Source organism: Balaenoptera ricei, chromosome 9, assembly GCF_028023285.1.
Source record: "Balaenoptera ricei isolate mBalRic1 chromosome 9, mBalRic1.hap2, whole genome shotgun sequence".
NCBI lineage: Eukaryota > Metazoa > Chordata > Mammalia > Artiodactyla > Balaenopteridae > Balaenoptera > Balaenoptera ricei.
Window position 1 is genome coordinate 18,552,050 of NC_082647.1, and position 26,903 is coordinate 18,578,952.

At 37.6% G+C, this 26,903-nt stretch overlaps 1 protein-coding gene and 1 long non-coding RNA gene across 11 annotated transcripts in view; one reads left to right on the forward strand and one right to left on the reverse strand.

Moving 5' to 3' along the window:
- LOC132371783 (uncharacterized) overlaps positions 1-9,660 on the forward strand; it is a 39,117-nt gene extending 29,457 nt beyond the window's left edge. The window contains exon 3 of the long non-coding RNA XR_009504968.1: positions 9,590-9,660. This is a non-coding gene — a long non-coding RNA (uncharacterized LOC132371783). The remainder of the gene's footprint in view (positions 1-9,589) is intronic.
- The window catches only part of CALD1 (caldesmon 1), a 180,672-nt gene that overhangs the window by 136,691 nt on the left and 17,078 nt on the right, over positions 1-26,903 (reverse strand). The window contains exon 2 of one of the 10 annotated variants that reach the window (XM_059933325.1): positions 4,337-4,377. The exons of 6 other annotated variants lie outside the window; for them this stretch is intronic. The gene's annotated coding sequence lies outside the window, so the exon portion shown is untranslated. Of the gene's footprint in view, positions 1-4,336; positions 4,378-17,242; positions 17,320-26,903 lie in introns of those variants that run through there. 3 more of the 10 variants (XM_059933326.1, XM_059933324.1, XM_059933323.1) reach the window with 3 other exon arrangements.

The following is a 26,903-nucleotide window of genomic DNA, read 5'->3' on the forward strand; positions in this document are numbered from 1 at the left end:
ATACACTAATGACGAAAAATCTGAAAGTGAAATTAAGAAAACACTCCCATTTACCATTGCAACAAAAAGAATAAAATATCTAGGAATAAACCTACCTAAGGAGACAAAAGACCTGTATGCAGAAAATTATAAGACACTGATGAAAGAAATTAAAGATGATACAAATAGATGGAAAGATATACCATGTTCCTGGATTGGAAGAATCAACATTGTGAAAATGACTCTACTACCCAAAGCAATCTACAGATTCAATGCAATCCCTATCAAACTACCACTGGCATTTTTCACAGAACTAGAACAAAAAATTTCACAATTTGTATGGAAACACAAAAGACCCCGAATAGCCAAAGCAATCTTGAGAACGAAAAATGGAGCTGGGGGAATCAGGCTCCCTGACTTCAGACTATATTACAAAGCTACAGTAATCAAGACAGTTTGGTACTGGCACAAAAACAGAAATATTGATCAATGGAACAGGATAGAAAGCCCAGAGATAAACCCACGCACATATGGTCACCTTATCTTTGATAAAGGAGGCAAGCATATACAGTGGAGAAAAGACAGCCTCTTCAATAAGTGGTGCTGGGAAAATTGGACAGGTACATGTAAAAGTATGAAATTAGAACACTCCCTGACACCATGCACAAAAATAAACTCAAAATGGATTAAAGACCTAAGTGTAAGACCAGACACTATCAAACTCTTAGAGTAAAACATAGGCAGAACACTCTATGACATACATCACAGCAAGATTCTTTTTGACCCAGCTCCCAGAGAAATGGAAATAAGAACACAAATAAACAAATGGGACCTAATGAAACTTAAAAGCTTTTGCACAGCAAAGGAAACCATAAACAAGACCAAAAGACAACCCTCAGAATGGGAGAAAATATTTGCAAATGAAGCAACTGACAAAGGATTAATCTCCAAGATTTACAAGCAGCTCATGCAGCTCAATAACAAAAAAACGAACAACCCAATCCAAAAATGGGCAGAAGACCTAAATAGACATTTCTCCAAAGAAGATATACAGATGGCCTACAGACACATGAAAGAATGCTCAACATCATTAATCATTAGAGAAATGCAAATCAAAACTACAATGAGATATCATCTCACACCGGTCAGAATGGCCATCATCAAAAAATCTAGAAACAATAAATGCTGGAGAGGGTGTGGAGGAAAGGGAACTCTCTTGCACTGTTGGTGGGAATGTAAATTGATACAGCCACTATGGAGAACAGTATGGAGGTTCCTTAAAAAACTACAAATAGAACTACCATACGATCCAGCAATCCCACTACTGGGCATATACCCTGAGAAAACCATAGTTCAAAAAGAGTCATGTACCAAAATGTTCATTGCAGCTCTGTTTACAATAGCCAGGACATGGAAGCAACCTAAATGTCCATCGACAGATGAATGGATAAAGAAGATGTGGCACATATATACAATGGAATATTACTCAGCCATAAAAAGAAATGAAATGGAGGTATTTGTAATGAGGTGGATGGAGTTAGAGTCTGTCATACAGAGTGAAGTAAGTCAGAAAGAGAAAAACAAATACAGTATGCTAACACATATATACGGAATCTAAGGGAAAAAAAAGCCATGAAGAACCTAGTGGCAAGACGGGAATAAAGACACAGACCTACTAGAGAATGGACTTGAGGATATGGGGAGGGGGTGGGGTGAGGTGTGACAGGGTGAGAGAGTGTCATGGACATATATACACTACCAAATGTAAAATAGATAGCTAGTGGGAAGCAGCCGCATAGCACAGGGAGATCAGCTCAGTGCTTTGTGACCACCTAGAGGGGTGGGATGGGGAGGGTGGGAGGGAGGGAGATGCAAGAGGGAAGAGATATGGGAACATATTGTATATGTATAACTGATTAACTTTGTTATAAAGCAGAAGCTAACACACCATTGTAAGGCAATTATACTTCAATAAAGATGTTTAAAAAAAAAAAAAGATAACATTAAGTTCTAGAGGTTTTAAAAGTTTCAAGGTATAAATTCCCACAGTGGTCCCTTCTTGCCATCATCAGAGACACTGGGCTCTAGAATTCAAATTTGACTAAGTGAGATATATCTTAGATTCTAATACTTATAATAGTCTAATGACTTGTATATCAAATAGTCTCTTCATTTTTTTGTTGAGAAGTTATCATTACGATGGAAAATGGAAAAAGCAGAAGACTCCATGTGAGCAACTGAATGACAACTGGGAAGAAATTTATATTTATTATATACTAAGTGTGTGTCAAATGCCACACATCCTTTTTTATTGTTTCAAACAAACCCATGAGGAGAGTGTTTTTTCTCTCCATTTATAGAAGAGAAAATACAGGCTTGAGAGGTTAAGGAACCTGCCAAGCATCAGACAGAGGTGGAAGAGTTGGAACTAGAATGCACATCTTAATCTAGCCTCTTGCTACCACTCCAAAGGGAAACACTCGAAACAAGAAGGAAAGAAAGAAAAGGTTGTTCAGTTACCCAGTTATTTCATTCACTGTTGTTTGAACAGAAGCAATTGATGTCTTAAATCAATCTGATCAACTGCACAAAAACAGGTTGTTTGGATTTTTTTAAAGATTTGATTGAAAACCAGTTGTTTCAGTGGCCATATGTAGACCTGGACTTAATAAATGACCACCTTTGAGTCCCCCAGCTGGAAGAGTACAAAAGAACTCGGAGGCAAGTCAATGGCAATTTGCCACCCCAAACAAATTGCAGCATGTAAGCTCTGAAACTTGAATTACCCTTCAAGGATTAAAGTTCAGGACTGTGAAAAATTAAAAATGTTGCCTAGCCTAGGAAATAGCATATGAATCAAAAATATCATTACTAAGCTTAACTGCACTCCTAATCTTCCACTTTCATGACATCTAAACTGTTTTGTTATTCTTAATGGACCAAATCCCCTTTCTGGTAATGTTCTGGAAATTCTATTTTTGTGGTAATTTAAAAAATCATATGGCATGTTCTTTATATTTGGTTTATGTAGGAGTTAAGACCACTTCAAACATACTTTTCATTTTTATTCTGATGGCTATTTAATATTGTGTCATTCACTGGTTGAAATAAAAGTAGGTTAATCTGCAAAAATACATGAACACCCAAAAAGGATTGAATTGTATCTTTGAGAAATGATTTTTTTTTTCAAAGTCAGACATCAAAGGCTGCATATTGCAGAAAGTTTATTTTGAGAAGCTTCAGTCAAAACAGTTTGGAAACTATGAAATGAGTCATTTTTTCTTAAAGAAATGTAACTTTGTCTATTCCCACTGCATTTTTGGTTTGGTAGGAGACATCTTTATTCCACAGGATTTTAAAAGCATGTTTAAGATTCCATAGGTTTAGTATTACATCACTAATGGTTTCTAATGAGATCCAGGCAATAGCAAGAAAGGGAAAAAAGAACAGCACAAAAGCTGAATTCTACAACACCAAGTACCATGTAAAAAGTGGAAAAGTCCATGCTTTATCTAAGGCTGAAGCCTTCTGGTAAAAAAGGGGAAAAATTCACATTCTATCAACCAGATGTGGATGACAAGATACCTAATGTTTGGCAATTTGGAATCAGTTATCTAAGGGGCTGAATTTTTTACTTTTCATGCAGATGTTTGCTGCCCTGTAAACAGTGAAACATGCAAATATCTAGGTACTGTATTCATTCTGTTGAGTGCTTAAGGCCTTAGTTACTTGTTTGATTTTGTCCTCACAAACACCTTTTATGTAAAAATTATGCAAATTTTTCTTTTGAGATTATGTCAGTGTATACATAGGAGGATAATGTGAAAAATAAAATTTCCCCAAGCCTTCAGCAACTCTGGCATTTCAAGGAACATAGATGAGGAGACAGTTGGGGTGGGTAGCATGACCCACAGAGGAGATTAGTTTATTTGGTGAAAGATAATGGGTAAATGAGATAAATGGAGACTCTAGAATTTTTGCTTAAGGGCTCTGAGTTAAAATTTCCAACCTACGGATGGGTGCGATAATAACCACTAACACCAATTTAAAACTTCATAGTGTCAAAACTTTCACTGTCATGATCACATTTGATCCTTATCACAAGCCTACTACATAGGAAGTTTTCTATGAAACTACCCGACAATTTCATCTCAAGGCAACTCAACAATTATTGACCTGAGTCCAGAGCTTCCATGTGTAAAGTACTGTACTAGTCACAGTGGAGAGGGAGGGAAACAAAGGTAAATTAAAGCATAGTTTTTGCCTTCAAAGTACTTACAACCTTGTCAGGGAGATAGACACGACCAACTGTATCACAAAATAGAAAGCTGAGTACAAAAAATGCAATAAAACATACCTAATTCTCTTCAAATGAAGTAGCACAAGTTGCTTTAAGGTCTGGGGAGGAAGTTTGAAAAAGTGATGGTAAGAGGCCCTGTTTTAGAAATTTGAAATACTTTTATACAAGGAGGTATCAATGTCATAAATTATTTATAGTGTTAGCTTTCATTCATATGACAATTATCAAACACCTACAACATTCCAAGTGTATGCTAGTTAGTATTTTTCTTTTAAAAAATGGTAACATTAAATTTTGTCAAATTTCTTATGAAAATCACCACATTATGACATTCAACTGAAGAATAAAATCTCCATCAGTCTACTAAATGTCTTGTTTGTACCATGCTGGGGAACAAGTTTGACAAGTGAACTGATCAAACTCATGTCTTGTTTAGACACATGATTCTAGAAATTCTAGAAAGTCTCTCTTCATTCCATTTACTCATTGTCATTCACCAGACAAACTGTCAGAACAAAACAAGGAGGTATAACATTTTCCCACATACCTGGCAAACCTCATTCTGGGCCCAGACATTAGCATAGTAAAAGATAGCTATTGGCATCTCATTAAACAGAAAATTCTAAAAATGAACATTTCTGATTTCCCTTCAAAGTATCACTTCAACTTGGCAAGCAGTACTCTATCTAAAATAATACAGAGTTGCCCAAGGATGGGCGCCATCTTGAGCAAGAATTTGGTGAAAAGTCACAAAGTTGTCAGTTGTTTTGTGATTTTAGTCTTAACTGTTTTGTTAATAGTTTAGGACTTTCCCCTATAATATAAGTGTCTGGCCAATAGGAGAATTTGGTGTGCTGTAGTTTACCCATTTTTATAAGAATTACTTGCTAAATCTTTGAAGGAAACAAGGAAATGATGGATGGATGGATGGATGGATGGATAGAAGACAGACTGGGGTTATAATTGTTGTTGTTTGAACTACAGATGTTATCTTTAGACATTACCTGACTCTCTACTATAAGACACAGGGAAATTTGTACACTTAACACTTTTTTTAACAGTCCCTCCTTTCCTTATTTTAAAATAATATCATTATTATTTTTAGTTGTTAAGGTATAATTTTTAATCATAATACTGACAGTTGTTTAGCCTTAGTTTTATATTTAAATTAATTATAAATGTAGTCTAAGATTAATGTAAAACAACATGTTACATTATTAGTCTTCTTTTAAATCTTTCAAAATAATGGGTATGCTCACATATATTTTAAAGTCAAAACTTCTATAGTTCTCCACCACCCCCTGCTTCTTCTTACCCCACCTTCCAGGAAAAAAATATTTGGCCAATATTGCAAAGTAACACATAGATTTTTTTTTTAATTGGGCAACTGTGGACATCTAGTGTTTACAGAGAATCTCATTTTAAATTATATTAATCACTAAAGGTGCAAGATAGACCTTCAGATCATCTAAACATTTCTAATGGATAATACGGTCAAAAAGTCTTCTTCCAGTAGCTGAGAAGATGATTTTTCTCTATACTATACACTACTTTCTATATACTTTGTACTATATAAGATTTCCTCCAATATTCTGTATATCCCATAATGGTAACTGAATAGGATCATCCAACATCTAGACTTTCATATATCTTTCAGCAGTCTTTTAGTCCCAGAAGTATTTTATCTGGAAGATTAAATGTGCTCAACCTATTTTTACCTGTGACAGATTTCTCCTAGATTTTATTGCTCTTCTTTGCAAAAACAGAACTGAGGACTTCCCTGGTGGCACAGTGGTTAAGAATCCGCCTGCCAATGCAGGGGACACAGGTTCGAGCCCTGGTCCGGAAGATCCCACATGCCACGGAGCAACTAAGCCTGTGCACCACAACTACTGAGCCCATGTGCCACAACTACTGAAGCCTGCGTGCCTAGAGCCCGTGCTCCGCAGCAAGAGAAGCCACCGCAATGAGAAGCCCACACACCCACACTCGCTAAAACTAGAGAGAGCCTGCAGGCAGCAATGAAGACCCAACACAGCCCCAAAAAAAACAGAACTGAATATTTTCCTGTGGAAACCAACAGACTTGGGAGTAAAATGGCTAAAAGGGCAGCTCTATTCATAGCTTTCAGATTACTGTCCATCTGCACAGTGTTGAAATCATCAGATCAGTCAGTTTAACCTTTCTATAGTGTAGACAGACCACCCTTATCAGTATGGACTGAAGTTACACTTAGACTATGCCTTAGAAGTTTCTGGTTACCACATATACAGACATGGACTCAAAATTCCCTTTTTAGATCCAAATTCTCATGAAAATCAAACTGAACTGAGTAGAAGGGTGAAACATAAGCACATTAACAAAATTATAAGACCATGTCTGATTTTCACTAGATCCATTATTTCAGTTCCTGTTCTCTTTTAGGGTATATTTTCATGGCTATCTTAATCTTTTCTTTAAAAGCATGTGTTTTATGTGTAGTCATTGTGGGGTTCTACAATGATTCTACACAATAGCTTCTTAGCTGTTAACTGAATTTTACAAAACTTGACAGAGATGATTTCAACACTGTTGGGCTGGGTTGAGGTTCTGAAGATAAACACTTTTGTTAAGCAATCTGTAGTATCCCAAACACTAAGGGTGTGGATGTCATTTGGGCCTCATGACACCAGCTCAAAACAACACATTTATAGGATTCACTATGTGCTAGACATAGTGTTAAGCAAAGAGAATAAAATTATAAACATGAGAGACATTGTCCCAGTCCTATTAAGTTTGCAGTCTAGTAGGGACATGAAAATCAAATATCACAATAATGCAGTGTGATAATCTTGCTCTAGAGAAAGAATCGTGCATTGTCATAGCACAGAAAGAGGTTATTAGCCAAACTTGGATCTGTTAAGCTTTCCTGAGGAAGTGACATCCAAGCTGAGACTTAAGGTAGTGGAGTGAGAGGGCATAGAACGGCGTGGAGAATCCTCCTTAATTTCCCAGAGAGAGCCATTTATGCCTCAAATGTGTTCTCCATGCTAGGCCCTTGCTTCTTTATCCTGGGCCTCATCTGGGGTCACTCCTCGCCCTGGTCAGATTCCTTGTCCTCAGTTCCTCTTTCTTTTAGCAGCATCAGGAGAGCTCACAGAGGAGAGGAGTAGAAGACATTTGTCTAGGATTTGGATCTGGATTTACTGCCTTTCCTTTCAAAGAAAGGCCCTCTTTAGAGTGGCCAGTTCAGATTTTCCTCAGTGATTGAACATGATAGAAATCTCTACCACATACCTCTGGCACCCAGTCTCCTGTTTTTCCCTCCTAAAGTTTTCCATTACAAATAAACAAAAATGTTGGCATGTGGACTACTGCCACTGGTTGACTGCTTGGTTTCGATCTTGGAGTGTGTCACAGACACCAACTTCACGTTGCATCCAGCAGCCTCCTGGAGCATGGCTGTGATCTGACCTGCTTCTGTGGTAACCCACAGAAGCTCTGGCACAGTGGTGGGTCATTCAGTTACATTTTCCAGAGAAGAGTGATAATTGCAAGATTTACTGAGTGGAGAAATATGACCCATTAGATTCAGCCTAAAAATAATTTTTGCTCTGAAAAAGAAAATCTAATTACTTTGCTCTTCACTATGAAAAACTGGGTTCATCTGGGTACAGAGACATGGAACCTTCCTTTGAAGTAGACCATACATTCCAAAATATCTCTGGCAGAGTCCGGGGTCTGCTTCTGATTAGATAATTGATATAAACCTCCCTCCAATAAACATTGACTCCTTCAAAAACAGAGGAACCCAAGAATAAAACGTATCTACGTTTTGAGTAGAAAGCCTTCTGTGATAATTAGTTATCAGAAAGCAGTTTACTTTTCCTTTTATCAACCAGCATTAAGACCTAAGAAGCAGAAAGTATGCTGGATGAAATTCTAGTTGAAACTTCAGATCAGTCTTGGATCTATTCTAGACAGTATCAGGTTTACTATTAACCTTAAGGTAGTACTTCCACATTTATGGTGTTCCATCCTTATCCCACAAAGCTAAATTCATTGCTAATTATAAGTAATATACTTATAATTATAAGTAATACTTATAAGTAATATAAGTATTTACTTATCTTCCAGTTGTAAGATGAGTAAACACTAGGGATATAACATAGCTAATGCTGCTGTATGATATATAGGGAGGTTAAGAGAGTAAATCCTGTAAGTTCTCATCACAAGGAGAAAATTTTTTTCCCTTTATTCTTTTCTTCTTTCTTTTCTTTTTATTGTATCTATAAGAGAAGATGGATGTTAGCTGAACCTACTGTGGTAATCATTTCACAATATACGTATGTAAATGAAACCATCGTGCTGTACGCCTTAAACTTATACAGAGTTGTAGGTCACTTATATCTCAATAATTTCTTGTTGCTAATAAAATATAAATTTTGGAAAGTAAAGCATTGTTTTCACCTCAGAATATTTTGATCTTGGGACTTCCCTGGTGGGGCAGTGGTTAAGAATCCGCCTGCCAATGCAGGGGACACAGGTTCGAGCCCTGGTCCGGGAAGATCCCACATGCCACAGAGCAACTAAGCCCGTGGGCCACAACTACTGAGCCTGCGCTCTAGAGCCCTCAAGCCACAACTACTGAGCCCACGTGCCACAACTACCAAAGCCCGGGGGCCTAGAGCCCATGCTCCACAACAAGAGAAGCCACCGCGATGAGAAGCCCACGCACCACAACGAAGAGTAGCCCCCGCTCGCCGCAACTAGAGAAAGCCCACGCGCAGCAAGGAAGACCCAAAGAAGCCAAAAATAAAGAAATAAATAAATTTAAAAAAAAAGAATATTTTGGTCTTTACACTCAAAATAGCATAAGTACACCATGAGAAGAAAACAAAGCAAAACAACTCATGTGAGTGTGTGTGTGTGTGTCTTGCCTCCTTCTACAAGAATTGTGATCCATGTATGTACAACTTGAAAACAGTTAACCAGGAAAAAGGGGAAAAGGGAAAACTCCTGTGGTTTCATTCAGATGAGGTTATAACTCAATGGGTTGAAGGTTACTCTGAGGAAAAACATTGTTTGAAAATTCTAGTCTTGCTGCCACATACCTGTGACTTTTCAGGCAAATCTTACATGAGGAAATAAAAAACAGTATCTTCTGTCTTAAAAGGCCTCTTAAATAATGAAACGAGTAAGAGAACTCCTGCCTCACTCAGCTTTCTAAATAATTTGTGCCAACTGATTTCTGCCTTCCCATATGGTTTTACCATTTAGTTTTTGTATACTTCATAAAATGAAACAATAACTTTGTTCTGTCCTTAACAGGTTGGACTTCATGAAGATAATCTTTTAGAAGAAATGTAATTTTTAAAAAGAGCTCAGTTTGGACTTCCCTGGTGGTACAGTGGTTAACAATCCGCCTGCCAATGCAGGGGATACGGGTTTGAGCCCTGGTCTGGGAAGATCCCACATGCTGCAGAGCAACTAAGCCCGTGCCCCACAACTACTGAGCCTGCACTCTAGAGACCATGAGCCACAACTACTGAAGCCCGCACGCCTAGAGGCCGTGCTCCCACAACAAGAGAAGCCACCACAATGAGAAGCCCGTGCACTGCAACGAAGAGTAGCTCCCGCTCGCCGCAACTAGAGAAAGCCTGTGCACAGCAACAAAGACCCAACACAGCCAAAAATAAATAAATAAATAAATGTATTTATTTAAAAAAAAAAAAAAGGCTCAGTTCCAGGTGAGTTTGCCCTGAAAAGTGTGGAGAAGTGCTCAATAAACAACACTCAGGTACTTCCCAGTAAGAAGGTCAGGTTCTAGAGGAAGACTGTGGTTGTTCGGAATTATTTCTTGTTTTAAAAAGTCCTTCCTACATGAATAAAGTTTGTGGGTTGTACCAATGTCGATTTCCTGGATTTCGATATTATACTGTAGTTATGTAAGATGTTACCTCTGGGGAAAACTGAGTGAAGGGTTCTTAGGACCTCCCTGCACTATTTTTGTAACTTCCTGCTAATCTATAATTATCTCAAAATAGAAAGTTAAAAAATGAAAATAAATGTCAGCGGTCAAAAAGAGCAAACAAAGAAAATTGTCCTTTCTAGCCAGGTAAGTGTCTATTGAGACAACAACTGTTTGTTAAATGGAACCCTTCCTTTGACATAGTCCTGTAGAAGTCCTCCAGCTAACTTGTCTACCTTGTACTCTTCTAAAGGTACACTCTTGACAATTTTGACCCTACATAAGACTAGTGACAAAAAATGAAAATAAAACTAAAACTGAAACAATCACAATTTCCTAGCAAGTGTAAACAGCACTTCATTGCTCTGGTTATAACATTAACATTCTCTACAACAAATAATCCAACTTGTTGAATCCTGTTTCTACTCCTCTAACATCCACTCTTTCAAAACAAAATGTAAATGACTAATTTTAAAGCCAGGAAGAAAACAGATTTCATCAGGGAAGTGTAAGGAAACTTAAGTTCATTGTTCTACCTTCTGACTCAGCAAAACCTCACCTACTAAAGCCATGGGATTGTCAATGAAATGTGACTTGCATTGGAACCACTGGAATTATATTCTCCTGTATTTGGTGGAAAACATTGATCATATGACTGCACAGTTCATTTCAAAGTGTCCTTACTCTCTAAATTTTACCCATTCATTTGGAGACTCCAAAAATCCTCCGAAATGCCAGTTCAGTCAAAGCAGCAACATAAACATAAATCTTCCAAACTCATTGATGTTGTATATACAAAACAGCCCACAGCTAGCTTAAACTGGCTGAATAGAGAGTTCAGGAATGGTTTTGTTGCTGCAAATATACATGTGATCTAAGAATGACATCCTAAACGGTTTTAAATATTTTGGAGTAGCTTTTCAAATGCAAACTAAATATAATTAATCAAGTTCCACTTTCCCTAGCATATGAAAATTACCAAGTGGAAAATGCAGGAACTCCAGTAATTTCCTTCAATAAATGGTTGTTAACTGCGATAAACGGTGAGGCTCTTAGACCGAAGGCGATGGCAGGATCCTCCTGGTCCTCAGCCTCATCTAGCTGTGCTGGGAACACAACTGCAGATCTGACGTACACATATAACCAGATGCTGCTACATCGGACTTGAGAGAACATTTTGTTTTACTTTAAAACTCTATAGTTTATGTTTGTGCATATAAGCTTTTGCACTTTTCCAGAAAAATAAAATATTAGGACTGAAGGAAGATTGTCACTGGAAGGAAATTATCTATCTGAACGAAATGATCAAACCCTTAGCTAGGCTGGGAGAAAACAGGACAGCACTAGTCAAAACTAGTATTCTAGATCTGGTCAAGAGAAGACTAGATGAATTCACAGCTGAATGACCCTGGTTAGCACAACTACAATTAAAAGGCAGATTCTTAAGCAACTGATATTTCGCAAAAGGAATATACTCCAATTAGAGAGGTTTAAAAAAATATTAATAGACTTTGTTTTTTAGAGGAAAGATAGTTTTTAAATGTTTTATTTGATAAAAAGTTCTTTTGAGAATGTCATATGTTAATCATATTAAGTATTCTATCTCTACTTTCATTCTTTCTACGCATTTGGTTCAAACACCAGATTTCTCTTTTTTTAAAACATGATATAAATTTTTTGAAAAATTAATTAATTAATTTATTTTTGGCTGCATTGGGTCTTCGTTTCTGCGCGTGGGCTTTCTCTAGTTGCGGCGAAAGGGGGCTACTCTTCCTTGCGGTGGACGGGCTTCTCATTGCAGTGGCTTCTCTTGTTGTGGAGCATGGACTCTAGGCGCGCGGGCTTCAGTAGTTGTGGCTCACAGGCTCTAGAGCTCAGGCTCAGTACTTGTGGCGCACAGGCTTAGTTGCTCCGCGGTATATGGGATCTTCCTGGACCAGGGCTCAAACCTGTGTCCCCTGGATTGACAGGTGGATTCTTAACCACTGCACCACCAGGGAAGCCCCAAACACCAGATTTCTCAGTCCAACTAGTTCACTGAAGTTGTTCAGCCTAGTCAAAACCCTAGACCCTGTCAGCTTCTAGAAGCTAAAATAAAACCCTGGACTGGGATCTCATAGCCCTAAACATTCCCTCAACCTTAAAAACCATAAAAAATGGTGAGGGTCACCCCTCCAAACCAATGATTAGGATACAACACTGATGACCCTGAAGGAGCTGGTGAAGATATCACAGCAGCTGACTTGAGGAACACTGCTGGTGATCATGAAGAGCCAGGAGAAGCTAGGAGAACCACAGAGTGGAATGCAGGGCTGACCTTCTTGAAGGAGGGAGAGAAGGCAGGTAGGTAGGTAAGAAGAGTTTTATACTAGAGCGCAGTTCTAAGAAAGTCAGGCAAGACCCAGGGGAATCCTCAAAACAAAGTTGTCCGTCAGAGGAATCCCACATCTCCCAGGAACAAGCCTACTTTAATATCCCTGTCAAGCTCCATGGGAACTGTGTCTTCAGTGAGAACACAGATTTTAAAGTGCAGCTGCTGAGGCATCGGGCAATTACACTCCCAACAGTAGAAGAGCTGAGAGGCCATTTCATAGCCACTGCTGTGGACTCAACTTTACCTTTCAATATTCCTATACATTCACTGTCCACTATCATCAGGTCAGTAAATTCTCCATGAAGTCTTACAATAATGCCTGTATTGTTGCATTTTAATATAAATACCTCCATATGACATATTTTTTTCTCTGTCTTAATCCTACTTAATCTTCAAGGCCCAGTTGAAACCCCATCTCCTCCAAGAAATCTTACTAGATCATTACGACTTCCATTTAACCTCTCCTTCTCTGGCTGGGGTCTGACCTCTACTTTCTATCATTTAACTACATACCATTTTATCCTGTTCTCTGTGGTTTTACGTGTGATCATTTAGCTTTTACCCAGGTTTTAACAATCTCAAAGTCCCTGACTTTACCCTTCTCTATAATCTTCTTAGGGCTCACCACAGTGTGACAAGAAATATGGTTAATTGAAAATAAATATCATTCTTAGAAAGACAGACAATTCTAAATGTAGATTTTAAATTTTATAAGTAAATCTCAGACACATCAAATTCCCTAACCCACCCATCTTATTCCCTAAAGAGGTCTCAAGTTGAAGCCTCCTGAAGCTGATTAGAATAACCATTTCCTTACAAAACAAGATGGCACCATTAACTAAGTATACTAAAGGACCAAGAGCAATCATGAATGATTGCTTCAGGTTGAGGGGATGCAGCTGGATACTGGTTTTGAGGGCCACTAAAGTTAGACCAGGTGTCTTACCAGGTCATCCTATACACACCAGTGAAGGGTCAAAACTTGTGCTCAGTCAAAGTGCTCTCTCAGAATTTGGCAAGCAGTGAGGTGAGTCAGGAGAGTTGGGGCCTGGTCACTCTACTCATGTACTGGAGTTATACCCAGTTATAGATGATGATAAAGTCCAATCAGAAAGACGGAGCATGAAGGGCTGGGCTAAGATTGCAAGTGAGAGTCAAGAGTCTAGTGAGTTCAAGACTCAGGAGGGAGAAGTCAGTTGAGGAAAGATCTTGGGTGGGAGCAGAAGCTGCTTCTCACTTTGTTTGCTTGTTTATTTTTTCCAATGCTAAATCTTTAAAGAATTATCATTCACTCAAACCCTCATTCATTCATTCATTTGTTCATATTCCTGAGCTTATTACAGGAGAATGCTAGGACTAGGAACACAGACATAAGCAAGGTGAAGTTCAAGTTTGCAGAAGACTGTGAAGTAAACATGTTATTAAACCTTGGTGAGCTAAGGGCTGAAAAGAAGGAACAGGTATTATGCAGGCGTAAACGTGGTCTCTAGAGCTTTATGTGCCCCTAGTAAACAACCCCTCCACAAGCCTCCACTGAACTCTCAGTAGGATTGAAAAAGAAGCCCCAGAATTCTGCATGTTCCTGGAAAGAAACCCCTCCCTCCTCAGCAACAGTCCCAGACTTACTATTACAGTCTGCATGTGAGACCATCAGGACTGATTGTATCGTGCCCTACATTCTTCAAGGCTCCCAAGACTTTCAGATCCTCCTACATTACCCATATTCCATGCCCAACTGGCTCTGTACATCTCCTGTTCTGATCCCCTATCATCCCCCTACCTGATTTCTCTAGAACTCAGGATCAGTCATCAACCAAGACTCTATATTGAAAACTCTTTGATTATTCCCTCCAACTTCATGCTTCATATATCCCCTTACAATTTACAGTCCTTTTGACAACCATACCCTCGTATCACAGAGCCTGGAGGTGGAGGACGTGTCCTCCTTACTCCTCTTTGCCATTTTTGCCTCGTTTCCCCCTAAAAATACTACCCACTACCCCTCCTTGTTGCAGTCATCTACTGATTCCTGCATTACTCCCCTCTATTTCTAGAAGATTTTAGCTCCTGGTTGTAACTCTTTTCAATACTATGCCTGCCATAATTCTCAGAAATTTCAAATTTCATGTATGTGATCCTTCTAATACCCTGGCCTCTTAGTTCCTTGTGCTCCTTTCCTCCAATGGTCTTTTGCTCCAACATATCTCAGTCTCCCACCTCCTTTCACAGATGACACCCCCTGATTCATCACTCTAAACACTACTTTCCATTTGCAGGCAGGCAGCTGAACCCAGCTGGAGGAAACTCACAGCTAAGCTGACTGGTTTTACTTAAAATTGATTATTACTAATGTTGAGTGGATCCTTAGTGCTACCTGGCAGTTCTACTATGTTTCCCAAGTCTAAACATCCTCTCTTCTACTAAAACCCCTCAAATCTCCTCTTCCTTTCTAATGCTTAGCTGATAAACTTGCTTCCTATTTCACTGAAAAAATGGAGGTAATCAGATGGAAACTTCCCAGGCTCCCACCACCATATTTCCCAATCTACCTATAGCTGAATCCAGATAGTCTGCCTTTCCTCCTGCAATGATGCCTTATTTGTCCATGTTCCTATCTAAGGCCAAATCTTCCACTTGCACTCTGGGTTCCACCTTTTTTCACCTACCCAAGAGCATTTTTCTAGCAACTGTTACTTCTCTTCTGCATCATCAATATTTCTTTCTCCACTGGATTATTTCCATCATCAAACATGCTTAAATATATCTCATCTTAAATTAAGAAAAGAGAATCTTTATTAAACTCACATGTCTCTTCAGTAACTATTCCAATCCTCTGCTCCTCTTTCAACAAAAATTCTGAAAAGAGTTGCCTCTGCTCACTGTTCCTACTTCTTTTCCTCCCAACCTCTCTTGAATCCATGCTGATCAGACTTTTTCTGCATTTTTTTTTTCAGGGTCATCAATACTTCTACATTACTAAATTCATTGATCAGTTCTCAGTCATTGTCTTACTTAGCCTACTAGCATTTGACACAATCACTTCCTCCCTTTGGAAGTTCTTTCTTCACTTGGCTTCTAGCACATCACACCCTCCTGGTTCTCTTTCTACTCCCACTAGCCATTCTTCTTATTCTCCTGGGATGGCTCCTGGTCTTCACTCTGATCTTTAATTGTCGGAGGACCCCAGAAATTGTCCTAAGACTGTGTTCCTCTATCTAACTCATTGCCTTGATCTCATCTTGCTTCTTGGCATTAAATATCATGCAAATGCTGATGACTCTCACATACATATCTTCACCCAGGACCTCCTCCCTGAACCCCAGACTTGTATATCCAACTGCTTATTTAACAGTTCCAATCAGATGCATAACTGTTATGTCAAATTCAAAATGTTCAAAACCGAACTACTGATTTCCACCCTCACAACTCCTTCTACATCTTTCCTGAACTTGGTAAATGAAATTCCATTCTTCCAGTTTCTTAAACCAAAAACCTTAAGCTCATTTTGACTCCTTTTCTCCAGTGATTTGCTGGTAAACGTGTAACAGCAGGTTCTCAGCTCTGAAGGGTGGGAGGTAGAGGAAGGTCCAACTTCTCTGTATAAATACTCCCATCATTATCCATTTCTAGCTACAAATGTCACATCACTGAATACTAAGTTGGTAGGAGATGTATAGTGGCTCTCCATTATGTAGTATTTCTACCATATAGACACGAAAGATATAAAAAAGAGCATAGGTAATTGTAAAATGTAATAAGATAATTAGGAAATGATGAGTTTTTTAGTATTCATTACTTTTATTTTAATATAACATTTAATTAGAAGTTTATATAATTAAGTTGTTATATGGCTTGTATTTAATAACTGTCTTACAAAACTCCTAAAAATTAAGCATTGGTTCTCATGAGCTCTAATGAGCTGGCTCCAGAATACCACTGCCTGTTTCTCTTTCACTCTCAAATTCATTAGCAAATCCTGATGGCTCTACATTCAAAATAAATATCTAGAAGCTGATCACTTTTCACTATCTCCATCACTGCCACTCTAGCTCAAGCCATCATTATCTTTCAGCTACATCAGCTTCCCCACTGCCCCACTCTCCCCATAACATTCTGTTCTCAACACAGGATTCAGATGTAAACTCTAAGTCAGTTCACATCACTCCTTTGATTACAACTTTCTAATTGCTTCCTGTTTTATACAGAATAAAATCCAAAGTTCAACAAATGGTCTACAAGGCACTACCTGAAAGAATGGGGAAAAAAGAGGAATGGAAGAGAGGTAGAAGAAAGGAAGGAAGGAAAGAAAGGAAGAAAGAAAGAAAAAGAAAATAAATGATAGTGATATGAACAGGTGGTGCTGTGAGAGCAGAGAGGTACATAACTTAGATAGGGGTGAGGTAAATTTTCCTGGAGGATGGACCCCTTAAGTGGCACCTAGGATACACAAGTAATTGAGCCCCGATTTTGCATTCTGCTTGTTCAGTCATTCTGTGTAGTTCCAGATTTGGGAGAAGCAGAACTAGAGACTGCATTCTTTTTTTTTAATAGAAAATAAAACAACTTTCTACTATACCAACCTAGATTGCTAAAGAGATAATCATAAGAAGCAGGAGAGTAATGGTGGCATGCTACTTACCAGGAACACCGTCCTGTGACATTCTTAGTAACAGTCTGGTCTCAGAAAAATGGCTAATTGCAAATATTTGATAAGTGCTTAAAAGTTTTCCCCAAAGCTCCAAACCCTAGGGGAAGATAGAGTGTTCCCAGGCCAGACTAAAACCTTTTAACCTTAAGTCCCTTAAACATAAATATGTTGCCAAGATGCCGAGTGGATATTTAAATCATCCACTTCCTGTTTCAGTGCTATCTCTCTGTTTTGGAGAAGGACCAAAAATGTTTCATTCCTTTTGGCACTGTTTTCTTCATTTAAAAAGGATTTATACTTCAGGGGTTTTGACTCCAGAAAAAAAAAAAAGGGAAAAGAGCACATATTTTGGATGTCAGATTCTGAATCTTTTGACCCTTTCAAACAAGAACGTCCTACTCTGTAGCCAGTGGGGTGAGACAATTAGATCAGGGATAGAACATGTCCAAATGGGTTTCTAAAATGACAAGCAAAGAGGGAAAATTGGCCCACCTACAATAACTTGTTTAGGAAACATTAAAAATAGCCCATCCAAGAAGTAGATTTTTTGTAAATAGTTTTGTTTAAATGTAACTTAAGATAATCTATCTAAGCATTTCCATCGTGCCCAAGCTATCAGTCAATTAAACTTCGAATATGATGAAAACACATCCATGGCTAGTTTTATGAGGTTTTCATTAAATGAATACGAGTAAATAGAAAGTGCTGAATGGTGTATCTTAGACAGAAAGGTTCTTTGAAGGTTCTCAACCAGGACGAGGGCTGGCGAGGAACGGGCAAGGATAATTTCAGAATGTCCTGAGTAGCAGAACAATCCACACTATCAGCCTGTGTAGTTTGAAAAAACTCTCCAGCCAATTCTGACTGTACTTGGCAACCCCTCTCCCCAGTTATGAGTCCCCAGGGAGACAGGATAATATCAGAAGTATTAATAGTGTCAGTGAACATTCCTGTCTTCAATTAACTGAATTCAATTCAGCATTTGTTGATCTTCTACTTTGGGCTTGAAGTTGTGATTTGCAGTGGAATTGAGGGTAGGATATACAAAGATCAATGAAAATTGTTCCTGCCTGATGGTGAAGTAGAGAGAAAAGAACAGTAAACTCTTTTGGTCAGATATACACAGTGGTTTAAGTCGTGGGAACCTTCTCCATCCACTCTGACTGGGGCAAGAAGGGGGTGGCGGTATAGGAGTTGAACTTTGGATTATGGATTGACTTTCAACCAGTAGACAGCAAATGGAAAAGCACCCAAGGACCAAGGAAACATTCTTCTTAGCTGATGGCTTGTGTTGATAGACATGTTCCTGAAAGATTCTGCATGTAACCTGGGTGGTTAGTCATTCCTCTTTGGCCCAGGAGCTGCCAGGAGGCTTGCCCACACACAGCTAGCAACTGCACTGTCAGCTGGAGGGGGATAGGAGGTATTCTCAGACAGAATGCAAAGGCTGAGAACAGAATGAAGGCCTGAGCAAACCTCACAGATAAACTTTGGCTTTCAATAAACTGCTACTCAATTCAAAAACTGGCACACACTTGGGTGCAGGGAAAGAGAAGGCCTTCTGCCACCACAAAGAGGAACAAGAATGAAGAAGTCAGTGGTTTGATCCTCTCAATGGCCAATTCAATGCTTGCAGACTGTAGCTCTCACCCCATGGAGCCATTGCAGGGGGCACAGTTTTGACCCACAGTGCTGGACAAGAATATATTGACTACTGGAAAAACAACATGCAAATATCCTACCAATAGTGTATTCATAGTACATATTCTTATAAAAAGATCATGGTATAATTACAACCAACTGGAGAGAAGGAGAATAGACCCTCACCAGGCATAATCTGGCAGTTCAAAGATGTATCAGAAACTGGAAAAATCTAGAAAACACTGATTAAGACAGCTGAGGATAACCCATTGGATGATTTGCCATCTCCAACCATTTGATTCACTTCATAAGGGCAGGATCTGTCTATTCGCTGAAAATGCAGGATTAGGCCAATTGAGTTGATTATATAGCAGTTGGCAATTAGTCACAATATGTTCACTTTTAGTAAGCATTTCTGATTCTTAGGTTTATGCTACTTCTGAGAATAATATTAATCAATTTAAATACTTTTATAAAAATTCCATATCTGCTAAGTGTTTTGGTGACCTTACTATGTCTGTAAGCTATCCAAGATTCCTTTTAAAAGTTTATAGCCTTTGGTTTTCTAAATATTGTCAAGAGATGGGGAAAAATCTTTAAACTTAAGGGTGTTCTTGTGGAATTTGGCTCCCATGTCCCATTTCTGTCTGTATAGCTTAATTTTTTTCTAGCAATGAAAATATGTTCTCATCACCTTTACAATACAAAGCAAGATGTTGGCTCACAGCCTCTTGCAATTGTGAGTAAGCTGTCAAGGCATTAATATTTTCATGGCTCCAAAGTTGATTTGAGGGAATTTTAATCTTATTGTCTTTGTTTTCCAATGTGACTACCCTAAAACTCTCTTTTCATGTTGGAAAATAAAAAATGACAGACATGACTAAAACTGACAGTCAAAATATAGACAACTGTACCATGTTGAATGTACATTTTGTTCTAGATGAAGTGTTGTTCTCATAGAAAAGACATGAGCTGAAAGTAACATATATCAGCTTGGTAAAAAAAAAAATCATGGCTATAAGAGGAGGGAACTAATATTTATTGAACCTCTACAGGCTCTGTGCTACATTATTTATATTACTTCATTTAGTTCTTATAACTCCCAGCCCTGCCTTTTTACAGATGAGTAAATGAAAGCTTGAAAGGGTTCAAAATTTTACCTATAGGTTTTACAGCTAGTATAGACCCCATGCCTTTTGTACTACACCAGGTTCTCTCTTGTCTGTCAATTCTAATCTATCAGCTTCAGCTGCCTAGAATACTGCATTGAAAAGAATTCTGAAGCCATGAGAAAGAATGCTAGGTTTAATTAGCAATGTCAGTCAAAGGCCAGGAGCAAGACTGGTGGCAAGTGTATTATTTGCACCCCCAATATTATACATACCTTGTATTGGTAATTTTAGCTTGAAAGTAGGGGCTTGGAGGAATATACTATCCTCATGGATTTTAGCCTTAATATCATTTCCTTAGTAAACATAGATTTTGTATAAGTTAGTCTTTCCCGTAGTTGTACTATTTTCTTACCATCCTAAACTCTTTAAGTACTTTTTTTTCATCCCTTGGGAATGAGTCTTTAATCACTTATTTTCAAAGAGTTTGCTCAGAGTTATGACCAATGTTCCATTGTTGAAATTTTATATTTAAATACTTCAGTGTATACAGTGTAATCTATACATGTGTGTGGAAGTTAACTCTAACCTGTACCCTAGGAACTGTTGTTTGTTAGTATATGAATGACCCTAGTCAGGAGTATACACACCAGAAAGCATATAAGACTGATGTTTTAAATACCACTATCTAAATTCATACCTAAAGCCTGTAAATTAGCATAAAGGAAGTATTGAATAAACATAGTTTTTCATTTGGCAAATGAGTGGGTGTTCAATACATGTGATTGGGTTGCCTAGAAAGACTTACACAGGGATCTCATCCTAGTGTGTACAGGTATTAGGAATCTGGCAAGCCCTGCATTTGCAGAAGTGCCATAAATTTAGGATTCTGTTCAGGCTTGTGCCCATTTAAAAATTTGGGCCTGGCTAGAAAGGAAACTGATCCTGTCATCAGAATGTTGTAACATTTGCCAGGGAGTAAACCTTTTGTATAAGGTGCTTGTCAGAGCAACTAAGAGGACAGAGAGAGAACTTCTCCAAGTCTGCAGAACAGATTCTGTAATTGTTTTTATGCCTACTGTCTAACGAATGTTTGCATGTGTGCAGAATTTAGTCTCTGAGACTTGTTTCCATTGTAACATACCTGGTTATCTGGGAGGTTATCTGGGAGCAAGCAGTGCCTACATCTAATAATTGGAGACTACTGACATTAACCATAAAGAGCCAGGCAAATTAACTTAGGTCTTTGTACAACAACCAGTTATTGTGGCAAGTCCAGTAGAGACCTCTTCCTCCTTCTCTCCTCTCCCCACCCGCCAGTATTCCAGAGTTATTCACCAGGATGAAGGAGGGGAAGTTGTTCAGGAGCCTCAGCCATACAACTCTAAGCCACTAGACTCTATCCTGGGAGTAGAGGTGGGAGCAGAGCTTTGAATCAGATAAGATATGAGATTTAAATTTTAAAATAAACATTTATCTTTCTTGAGTTTGGATGCTGGGCAGAGATGTATTTAAGGGACCCCTCTACTCTGTGACAAAAGGAAGTTTGAAACAGAATAGTTAGGGGTACTAGTAGAAAAAAACATAAAACCATGTTGTCTTTATACCTGCAATGATTTGAGACTTCTTAATAAACCAGGCATTCTATCATGAAAAGAATTTTGTATAGTTGGGCTAATGCTTTAATGTATGTTAACATCTCCAGATTTCATATTCCTCATAATCTTCAAGGTGCAAGATTTATATTTCTCCCTTTAGGAGAATCACCTCTGTTTAAGAGGTTGAGCATGGAAAAACAGAAATAAAGAGTAGGGACTAGCTCTTCTAACCATCATGACTGTTCTCTACCTGCACACAAACACAGAATGTTGCCATTCTAAGTATCTTCCTCCCATCATAGCTATCTCAGAGGAGGCAACAAATTTCCTTTTAAAATATATTCAAGGCTAAATCTCCAATAGGTTAATTTAATTTTACTCAATTAATAATGCAGACTGAATGAAGAAATAGGTGAAAATTTGAAAGTTAAAAAAAAAGTGACAATGATTATTAAGATATTCCAAAGCACTCAGTTTCATCTATCAGATCTACTGTTTGGGAGCCAGTAGAGGGAATTCAAAGACAAAGAGGTTAGCCTGGACTGAAGGTGTGACAGATTTCATTGCTAACATGACAGAAAAACTATAACAAAGCTCCTGGAGAAAGCCAAGAACTAGGAAGATGGTGCTCCATCTGTGAACAGGAACAGGAATACTCTACCCATGGTAACCTACTAATGGGGAAGCAATCTATCAGCAAGAGGCAAACCCTGGACTGAAAGGGGGAAGACCCCTTTCTGTGTGAAGGAATGGGATCCAAACCTGAACTACCTGCTTAAAACTTCCAGCCAAGAAACTGAAGTGAAACATGATCTAAAACCAGTGAAACTGACAGGGACCAGTGAAGGCAAATGGGAAACTATCCCATGCAGATGCCTCCATGATCCAGTCAATGCCCTAAAACTTCTCAAAATGCTGGAGCTGTGCTTACAACTACCAGGAGGAGATTGTGAAAGTCTTCTTTGGATAAACTTGTTCAAGAAAAAGATCCAGAGATATTGGCATTTGATGATTGCCCATTGAAAAAAACTGGTTCATTATCTGCCAGTGGGCCCATCAGTGCCCCTGTACTCAGAGCTTCCAATCAGTTTTTTATTGTCTCACTCCTATATATGGACAGCCAGCCAAGGATCACCAGTATTTTTAGGAAAGAATTAAAGACAGAGACCAGCACAAACAACAAAAAAATAGGAACACAGAGGAAACATAGATGAGATAGGAACAGAAAAGCACTTAAAAGTATAAATGATATTTCCAAGGAGATAGAAGAACTAGTGTATCTCTGAAAAAAGATCAGGATGTTATAGAAAGGAACATCCAAAACAACAACCAAAGAACTCTTGGAAATTCACAAAGTTTCATGGTTAAAAACAAGGAATATAAAGCCAAAATTAAGGAAGCCTCCCAGATATTAGAATAAGATACAGAGAAGTAGAAAATATTTGGGAAAATATAAAATCAGAGGATCAGTGTAAGATATCCAGGAGACAGAGAGAGAACATGGAAAATGATGAGAAGGAAATTATCACCAAAATGATATAAGAAAATTTCCCAAAGCTAAAAGATGTGTTTTCTAGGCTGAACAGGCCCACTAAGTAGTCAACAGAATAAATAAAAATCCAAATAATACCAGGGCACATTGTCATAAAATTTCAGAATATTAAAGATAAAAAGAAAATCTTAAATACTTCCACAGAGGAAAAAAATCAGGCAACATACAAATATTCGGGATTCAAAATGGCATCAGATGTAAAAAATCAATATTGGAATCTAGAAGATAATGCAGGCACACTGTGAGAAGTTTTAGGGAAAATGATTTCCAGCCTAGAATTCTATGTCCAGTCAAATAATCAACCAAGTATGAGATAAATGAAAGACACTAAAAAATTTTTGTCTCTCCTGCATCCATGTTCAAGAAGATCCTAGATGATCTTCTTCATCAAAATAGGAGTATAAAGAAAGAGGAAGAATGGGATGTAGGAAACAGGATTCAAATTTCAACCCACATGCAAAGGAAATTCCTTTCAATCCTAGGAAGGAAATTCCTAAGGTGACTGTGAAGTGAAGATTTAGAACAGCTAGCTGTGCAACAAACCTAGAAAATTCCAAGCAGTTTCCAAGAAGGATACCTTTAAAGAAAAAAAAATTGACAAATTACCTGATGTATTTGACTGTATTGAAAAGTTTGATGTTTGCTTTAATGATAGAAAACTAAGCAGGTAAAAGAAATAGAGTAATTATTAAATTATGAGGAGTGGGGGAAGAAAGGTACTAGTATATGAAATAAAAAGTAATCATAGTATATACTATCAGCTAGGAGCAATATTTATACAACAATAATATTGGAAAGATGGGGAATATGATGTCTACTTCTGTAGTTTCTCTTGTGTCTCATAGATCTATTTGTTTATTCTTACACCAATACCAAACTGTTTTGATTATGGTGGCTTTATTAATGTTAGACATCACTTGTTAATTTTCTACTATAGGAGATAAGGATTTAGCATGTTTATACTGCAGGTTAGTTACATTTTCAAATAATATGTGCAATATATCTTATATAATAAATACACCACATAGGGTCTAAAAATTCTGGAAACCCAAGGAAAATAATGTATATACTGTGCTTTTTTAAGATTAATAATTGGACCCATATTAGAGATACTTCACTTGAAATGTTGTCTGAAGCTTGAAGAAAAACATATTGAGCAAATTACTTTAAAATATATCTAATTTATTATTTAAAATTAAGTTTGTCCTATGTTTTCAGAATTTTCAAACATCCTATATATCATCAATAATAACAAATATAATGGATTTATCTCATACATCAAATGATAAAAATCTCTGACTATATTTAGAAATTTATCTATATGCTATTTATGAAAGATCCACTTTAAAATAATTACACAGGAATACTGAAAAATGAAAGGTTTAAAACTTATGTAATAAGTAAATAACCATAGAAAGAAAGAAAGACATTATAGCAATATTAATAGCAGGCAAAATAGAATTTCAGGTGAATTAATGAAAGGAACACTCCATCAGGAAGATTTAAAAATTATGAATGTATATGTATCAAATAACACAGCCTTAAAACATATGAACAATAACAATGACAAATTTTACAAGTAGAGGTAGACAAATTCACAATCACAGCTCTTTTGGTAATTAATGGATTAAGAAACTTTAAAAAATTAATAAGATATAAGATAGTTGAAAAATACAGTTAAACTCAATCAAAAAAGCTTTAAGCATATGAGAAGTGTTAGAGTGTTCATTTTTGCTTCATTAGATAATCTAGCATAAAAGCACCCAGTTTTTTAAAAAATCAAAACATTTGTGCTAATCTATTGACACAAAGTTAACTAACCAGCAACATTTTCACTCTCACTGTCTAGAATTTTCAAATCCTCTTTTTGTGTATAATTATTAAAGTGCTCTGCAATTTACCAGATTAAGGTTTTTTTTACTAGCTCTGACTTTCTGTACTATTTAAATAGGATATTTGCCTTTTTAGTTTAACTAATTCTACTCATTTTCATCAATTCTCTTGTGTTCTATCTTTTTTCCCAGTCCTCTAGTCATTTTCATCCTTTGGCTCTTTCCTATCAGATGCTGAAAGCTTTACAAATACTTATGACCTGTTCCTTGTCTTTCCTGATGAAGAAAAACACATATACACCATTTCCATCTATTCACCAGCTATTCCCTCTGTGTGCAAACTGGAATGACTTCGCCTGATCACTGTGATGGTATTTGCTACCAAGTCTTCTATAAATACTAAATGGTGCATTTTTTCACGTTGTGCCCCAAGTGAAGCAGGTTCTCTTTGTATACCAGAAGGCCAATCCAAATGATGCATGTTTGCTTTATCAACCTCTGTAAAAGTCTAGTGGTAATTTATATTGATTACATAATAAGAAACTCCATCCCTGGTACAACACGTTCTTTCAGCTGCAGAGCCACACCTGTAGAAATGCTAACTCACATCTGGCTCCATAAATCTGCTCTTTCTGATCCTCTGGAGAGATACTTTTATGTAAACTATATAGCTACATGTGGAACAGGAAAGACCAAAGCAGATGGCTAAACCCAGTAACCATTTCCATCCCATGGCTTGAGCTCTTACTCTCTTCCTTGACTTTGATGTCTTCCTATTTGAGAGTCAGTTCAATCATTCCTTTCATGGAAGGTGTCTCCTACCAGCTTTATTTATACGTAGATAACAAATTCAGAGTGTGCTGATAATGTTGCTATTAAGAAGTTTTAAGGGCTACCTCTGAGTCAAGAATATTAGTTTCACTCACTGATAAGTAGATTCCTTCAATTAATTTTTTGATATGAAGATAACAAGAAGATACCTACATTTCCTCATCATCATCTTTTTTAAAGTTTTTTTTAAAGATTTTTTTGATGTGGACCATTTTTAAAGTCTTTTTTGAATTTGTTACAATATTGCTTCTGTTTTATGTTTTGGTTTTTTTGGCCATGAGGCATGTGGGATCTTAACTCCCCGACCAGGGATTGTACCTGCACCCCCTGCATTGGAAGGCAAAGTCTTAACCACTGGACCGCCAGGGAAGTCCCTATATATTTTCATTTTTATTGTTTCCATTGCATGTAAGTGTTATATCTCCACACAAAATCAACTTTAAAAGACAAACCAACTGTTATAAATCAAAAAACTGGTTACCTTGAAAGCAACTCATTTGTAATTACTGTTTGACCTAAATTTAGCTTTTATTCCCCCTTTAAAGTGATTTGCCAGTAAAAGTATAACAACATTAAAGAAGTAACCTTGATAGAAAGGACAATAACAAGCCTTATGAAGGGAAGTTATAAAGCCAAAGATCTAAACAACGTTAGAGCTGGGAGAGAACACACCTAGTCCAACCCCTTCGTTACAAGAATTGATGCCCCAAAAGGTTGAGTCCCCTGCCTGACATCATCAAGTGGCTCAAAGGCAGAAGCTGAATTAAACGGATTCTTTCTGCTATTATCTGCTGCTAACTCATATTTCAGAGAAAGTTTGGAAGCTCAGTATATGGAAGACTATTATTGGGATAACTTCCATAAAGCAAGCCCCTCCATAATTTATGTTTTAGTAATAGGTATTTTTCATAAATTGTGGTGTTTTTAAACTGGCCCAAACCTATAGATTTCAGGATTTCGGGGATCTTGGATCAGGTCTTTTTTTCCTTTGTTAGTGTCAAAGCTCTTACAAATAACTGTGATGTGACACAGCTAAAGAGCAGAGAGTCAGGAGCTGAACAGCCAGGTAAATCCTTTCACTCTAATGCT